At 45.0% G+C, this 7,085-nt stretch overlaps 1 long non-coding RNA gene across 1 annotated transcript in view; it reads left to right on the forward strand.

Annotated features, from left to right (window-relative positions):
* The window catches only part of LOC134472047 (uncharacterized), a 35,476-nt gene that overhangs the window by 16,201 nt on the left and 12,190 nt on the right, over positions 1-7,085 (forward strand). The gene's annotated exons all lie outside the window — the stretch shown is intronic.

The following is a 7,085-nucleotide window of genomic DNA, read 5'->3' on the forward strand; positions in this document are numbered from 1 at the left end:
CTTTTTCGAGTACTTGCTTCCAAGTTGTGGACCATTCCCTTGGTCTCTCATTCATTCATTCATTTATTCAGTATCTACCGGGATAGGTTTTGTCTTGATCCCCATGGTGACAGCCAATCAGGATGTGGCCTCTGTGCCAGGGAGTGCAGAGATGTGACAGGACCAAAGGCATGTGCTGTGGGAGCATCTAGCCTATCCAGGCAGCCAGGTGGGCCTCCAGCAGGGGCAGCCTGACCCTGGGCATTGAGGGTATAGATCAACATACCATAAAGGACAGAAAGGGAAGTGGGGTGGGGGGAATAGCATTTGCAGAAGCCCACAGGCAGGAGCCAAGGCACTGCCTTTTATACACCTTAAGGAAAACACAAGTCACACTGATGAGGGACCAGGACAGACATCACATTGCTATTTGAATTAAGCCATTTACCCTGCATGTCACTGAGGAGCCACGAAACTATTTCCTTCGTTGCTTATGTAACAAATGGTTATTGGTTTCTGCTGGCTCACACTGCCCTAGGATCTTTATATATTTTATTCCCTCAGCCTCCAGAACATCACAATAGCCTGTGCGGAAAGCATCTTATTCCTATTTTGTAATGAAGGCAGACATTTAGACACTCTGAGTAACTGCCCTGAATTTCATTGACTACTAAAGAACAGGTGTGGGATTCAAACTCTAGTGTGGTACAAAGCTCCTTGTCTTAGCATTGGATTTAACTGCACTAACAGAAGACCCTCAGCCACCAAAGCCTAAGTGAGATTAGGAGCTTTTCCCACTCTTGTGAAAAGTCAGAGGTCAAGTGGCTTCATGAAGTCTACAGAAGCTTTTCCCACTCTTGTGACAAGCCAGGCATCAAGTGGCTTCATGAAGCTTACTCAGCTGCTCTGTCACTCTTGGCATGTCAGTTCTTCCTAGTGGCCCAGATGACCATTCAGTCTTCAGCCAAAACATTTTCGTTGCAGCCTGCAGAAAGGAGGGAGGATTTACCTGTTCCCTTTAAGGACGAGCTCCAGAGGCTGCCATGACTGTGCTTTCAGTTCTTTGGACAAATATTAGTCATGCGTCATATCTAGCTACAAAGGAGTCATGGTCTTTATTCCGGGGGAGCATGACTCAGTTAGTGTACCTGGCTGTTGTATTTGTAAAGAAGAATGTTTAAGAGAAATAACTATTATCATGTCCATTCCACTGCTCCTAGTCCTGCTAAAATGCAAATAAAAATCTCCTTTGCCCTTTCTACAAAATGCTGACTCCGCTGGGCAAAGTATGCCACAAGTTCTGAAGCCTCAGCTTCTGCCAAGGTGCTGTATTGGCATAGCCTTGGTGCCAATCTGTGTTTCTCCAACGAGTCATTTGATGGTGCAGGCAGTAGACCAGTGGCCCTCAGGCCCCCACATAATCACGCCCATTCACACAGAAGTACACGCCGCTCCCAACTCTCAGCTGGTGGAGGAAGCTGGGTTTCTGGGCGCAGACACAGTGCAGCAAGGCCAGGGAGAACCATCTGCTGGTCACGTCCTCACCACATGGCTCATGATGCTGCACGTATCTGCAGCTCCAAGTGGCCCGGACCAGCACACCCACAGGTCTCCTGGGCTTTGCTTTATGTCACAGACTGGTCTGGGTGGGGAGCCTGTACCAGCCGGTTGTTAACTTTGCTCAGAGTGTTTCCATTTTCTCTTCCATCTCTATCTCCAGCCCCTTCTTGAGGGTGTATCTTTGGATATTTTTATTTCTTTGGACATTCATCAAAAAATGCTCGTTGAAACCTGTGTGCGTGTTATTGCCTGGAGTTTGGCACTGTTGCCCCGGAGGATGACACCCAAGAGTGTGGCACATGTCCCCTAGAGAATGACCTAGAGGGAACTGGTGCTGGGTCCACAGCCAGAGTCTTGTGGTCCTGGGCTCTTCCTTGGTTTCTGCTGGCTCTGCTGGCTCTACGGTTCTGCTGGGTGTTGATTCTCTGTGAGCAAAGCCTTAATATCTCAGAGACCAGGCATCATCCTATTTTCTCCACTTCCCTGTCTCTCCTGCTCAAAAGCAAATAGATACCCTTGGGTCTTACAAAAGAAAACCGACATCTCACTCCCCAATTCAGACATAGCACCTGGCAGGCTCTAAGTCTGCCTTCTACTATCATTCCTGAAATTATAGAGCCTTGGGATTTGAAAGGAGTTTAAACCTAGAAGCTTCTTACTGTGTAACACATCCATACTCAAATCCACCCCTGTGCTAGGTTATGAGATGGCATATAGCTGAATACCTTCAGCCAAAGAGAGCTCAGTACCTTGTAAGGTAGCCTCTTCAAGGCCTTAAAATTCTGGCCTTAAAAATTTTTCTCCCTCTGACCTACAATTGGTCTTTATTGAGTGCGGCCCATTAGTCCAATTTCTATACTTTTGAACTACTGTGTTAGTTATCCATTGTTCCATAACTAAGTATCAAAAGCTTAGTAACTGGAAACAATATACCTTGCAGCATTTGTAAGGTGGGAGTCTAAGCATGGCCTAGCTGAGTCCCAAGAGTGTTTACAAGGCTGGTGGGTCTCATTGGAAAGCCCAACTGGGTAGGACCTTCTTTTAGGCTCACACTGTTGTTCCCTGTGTTCAGTTCCTTGCAAGTCCAACAACACAGGGTCTTAATTCTTGCAGGGTCTTGCAAGGGTCTTAATTCTTGGCCAGCTGCTTCCTGAGCTCCTTGCCATAGAAGCCTCTCAGTAGAGCAGCAAGCAGTGTGGCAGATGGCAGTTGACTTTATCAAGGTGAGCAAGGGACAGTCTACTAACAAGACAGAAGTCATGGTAATGTATCATAATTTAACCTCAGAAGTGACCACCTCTCCATGTTGAGGTTTTCTATTGCTACAAGCAAATTACTCAGGATGTGGGAACACATAGGCCAGGAACGCAAAGACACGGGGATGGCTGGACCCATCTCCAGCCACACAGAACAAATCTCTCTTCCTCTCTCGCCCCACAGCAAGTGATAATACTCTTCAGAAGTTGCATGTCTCTTTGTCTTGGGCTGTATCCAAATGAGTGCCTTCACCATTCCTTGTCTTTGCTATATATCCTAAAGTGGGAACCTAAACACTGCCCATTCTTCTGGCTGGAATTGACCAGACCAGGGAGGACACAAGTAAACAAGGGCCACACATCTACTCCTGCTGTTTGGGGCTTGATTTCAAAACTAAAAGGTCTAGAAGCCCAAGTTTCTCACTGGGGAAGAGTTTCAGTATCTAACAAACAATCCTATTAATGTTTTGGGGCAAACATTCCAGAGACCCTTGAACACTATACTTTTTGAATAAGAAATTCATGAATCAATAAAGTGAAGATTTTCCCTCCTTTTATACTCCTTTCTCCAACAATTGAGTGAGTCTATAAATCTATTTGTTTTTTCCTTTCTAGAATATTGAACAAATAGGACAACTTTTCATGAAAATAGACTACAAAATTCAGCGGGTAAGCTGGGTTGTATTTTGTGAGTCCAATTTGAAGCTTAATAAGAAATGTGCATCACATACTAGTTCTGGCCCTTTTTAGATTGCCTTTCGCCCTTCAGTTCTTCTGTCAGCTCGAAGCTGAACCTGGAAGACATGCTTATATACAAGCTTCAAATTCACGTCATGGCAGGCTGCACTTGGAACAGTTTAACCAGGGATTTCGGTAACTAACACCAGTTCTGTGAAAGGAATCCTAAAACCAAGGACGGAGGGCCACATCCACCACTTTCCTGAAAAGCCAGGAAAATACCATTGGCATAGTGCATAGCGATGCATAGTGACAATGAAGTCGTGAACGCCTGCACAGTGTTTGGAACTGGGGTTGTCGGACAGTAAATTCTCAGCCAGGATTATTATCATCCCTATTGATCCTGCCCAATTTAGGTTGTGTAATAATGAAGAGTTTTTGGATTCTCAGTCATCACATACGACAGCGTCTTGCCATTGTTCTGGTGTGAATTAAGTTCAAAACTGATAAATGGAGCAGTAAGTCACCTGCATTCAGATCTTGGCCAAGTCCCCAGCCAAATCAAGTGCTTTGAAAAGGAATGTTCAGGATTGCAGGGCAGAGAGGGAAACTTCTAGTGAAATAGGGGTAGAGGGGGTGGGGAATGGAGAGGAAATGGTTTCTCAGGTCCAAAGACAGTTCACCTTTCTCTTCTGACCACATAGTTCTCCCTCACTGATACACTGCTAAGATTCCAAACAAGGCATATGACCTGCTGGGTAGGAACTTCACCATCAGATCAATGGCCTCCGGCTGGCCATTGGCTAGTTGTCTGATCTTAGGCAAGCCATTTAACTTCCCTTGAAGCTTGAGCTTCTGTGTTTGTAAAATAGTAGAGCCTGGGCCCTGACCCCTTTAGGTATGGTGGGTGATGGTGATGCCCTGCATGGAACATGGTACACTCTCAGTAATAGCATCATTGTCGTCATCATCAATCCCTTTAAAGGAAGAGGGAAAGCAGAAGTCAGGTGGCAGCCCGGAAACAGACTTCAGGCCCATCTGAGCAGGCTCGCCACAGTTATTACCCACAAGTCCAAGTGCTAACTAACATTTGCAACATCCAAGAAAAGACTGATCTATTCTCTAACGGGAAAGCAAAATTCTGAAAGCCAGAAATAACAGTGGATATGTAACGAATTGCCCTTTATTCTCTAGGAAGGCTTCTGCGTGTGTAGTGTTTGAAGCAAGCCAAGGCTTCGGCCTGACAGGAAGGTCCCTCTTGCTGTCTGTGCTGCAGAGGCTGCCCCAGGGGGGGTCCTGTGTGGCGCATTCTCTCTGTGCCTGATGATACCTTAATCATGATCAGAGAAGATGGAGCTATTTATTTCTGGTCCTTGCAGCTGAAGCTAAAAAGAAAAAAGTGGATTTCGGTATGTGATTTTCATTTGATAAGGCTGCTGAGTGCTACAGTTTGATTTTATTTGCTATTTTAAACTGCTCCTTAAGTGGCGTGATTACATAAATTGTGCCCTTGAATATAATATATTCATGTTAGATTTTGTTAGGCTACAGAATGCAAATAAAATATGAGCTTTACATGTAGTACAAGATGATGCTTCAGATCTTCTAACATCAGATGGAGTGATGCATTGCCTGTGACTCTATCACGTAATCTATTGTATGTGTTAATGAATGACAAATCGAATGTTCCCCCCCCCCAACATTTGTGGTTGTATCAGTTAGGCAGGCATGCCAGTGATACAGGGGAAGAAACTCCCAACCCACTGGATGTCCTACTATGAGTTCATGTTCTCTAAAATCAAAGAATGAATTTTAGGAACAATGAAGTTAAGAGTGGAACATATTTTTTGAGAGAAAGAAACTTCTGTCTGAGAGAGAGACAGAAGAGGTCCTGAGTGAGTTGCCAAAGATTCTGTCTTTTCTGAGGACTTTTATAGAGTAAAACCACCAAGTAAAACTGGTCCAAGGTGGGGAAAACCTGGGAACTCACAAAGTGGGCTTGAGGTGGGACAGAACTGTGGTCAACCAATAAGATTAATTGCTCAGGCAAAACTGATTAAATCAGGGACCAATGGGGAAGCCAGTCACATAGTAAGCGGGCATGCTTAAAGAACAGTGGCTCTTCCTGTAGGGGGTTAAGATGGTGACTCTTGGCTTCCACGGGGTGATAGAGACCTATTCAGAATATCAGTCCTTAGGAGGTGGGTGCATTTGTTTGATCTTTTGTCTTGAAGCCTGGCCCGCAGCAGGAGGTATCTGTCTCACCCACAGTTGTAAGGTATCTGGGCTTCTACATTGGCTCCTTTGAAGACCTAGCCCTGTCTCACTGCCTATAACATTTCTATCTAACTCAGCTGCCCGAAACACCAAGGTCTCTTTTCAGAGAACCTAATGAATTACAGAGTCAGAAGGTCAGAAGGCAAAAAGAATTTGGGTATATATTTAGGAGCTGCAATGTGCAATCTATGTCAGGATATATTTTCCTCCTCTTGTTTCTCTTCTCTTTCCATCTAGTCTTCGTCACCTCTCCTCTCCTTTCCTTTTCTTTCCTCTCTCCTTCCTCTTCCCTAGCCCCTATCCTCCTACTTCCTCTTCCCCTCCTTCTCTTTTCCTCCTCTCTTTTCATCCTCCTCCTCCTCTTCCTCCTCCTCCTTTCTCTCCTCCTGCTTCTCCCGCCTCCCCCTTTGAGCAGTACTAGAGATTTACCCAGAGAGTACTCACCTACATTCTCAGCCCTTTTTATTTTTAATTTCAAAGTAGGATGTTGCTAAATTTCTCAGACCGGCCTCAAATTTGCGATCCTCCTACCCCAGCATCCAGAGTAGCTGAGATTACAGGGTAAGCAACCATGCTTAGCTCTTTTATTATTTCCTTGAGCAAATAGTTGAGACCCTTGGTGATCCTGCAGTGGCTACTGGGCCAGGGCACCTAGACTCTGTCCTCAGGAAACACAATCCACACTATAATATACAGCTAAACCTCTCAGGCTACAGAATAATTCCTGCCTGGAGGGAGAAGAAAGTTGGATCTTCCAGTCTATGTATAAAGGTCTTCCTCCTGGAAAGAGAAAATCAACCAAAGAAAATATATAGTGCTAAGTGTGCTTGCTGTGGCTAAGAATGGCTCATGTGTGTTCACTGATTTCCACCTTTTGGCCCTCTAGGACAGTTCTATTATCCAGAAGCCCCAGTGGGCGACAGATGTCATCAGTATGCCACAAACTGATCACTGGCACTGTGCCGGAAGTTCATTAACAGGCAGTGAGCAGTCAGTGTTATGAGACCTGTTTCCATGCCTGAGTTTATTCAAACACATACATGTTTGTGGTATGAGGATCAAGTCATCAGATGTCAACACAAAACACTAGAGCGCCTAGATCAGGCTGTTGCACTACCCAAAGTTACTGCTTTGCTAGGCCTGAGGCACTGGGGGGGGGGGGGTGTGTGTCACTGTCTTCAGACACAGATGGGGACCCTGCTTTGGAGAGTACTTCAAAAGAAAGGAGTGGGCCACATGAGAAAAGTGGTAGCCTGGATTCTTTTTTAGTTAGTTTAGCTTGAAAATAATATGTAATTAATAACATTTTATTTTCTTGAATGCTTAAGACTGAAT

Source organism: Cavia porcellus, unplaced genomic scaffold (assembly GCF_034190915.1).
Source record: "Cavia porcellus strain 051 isolate PalLab524CR breed Dunkin Hartley unplaced genomic scaffold, mCavPor4.1 scaffold_21, whole genome shotgun sequence".
Taxonomy (NCBI): domain Eukaryota; kingdom Metazoa; phylum Chordata; class Mammalia; order Rodentia; family Caviidae; genus Cavia; species Cavia porcellus.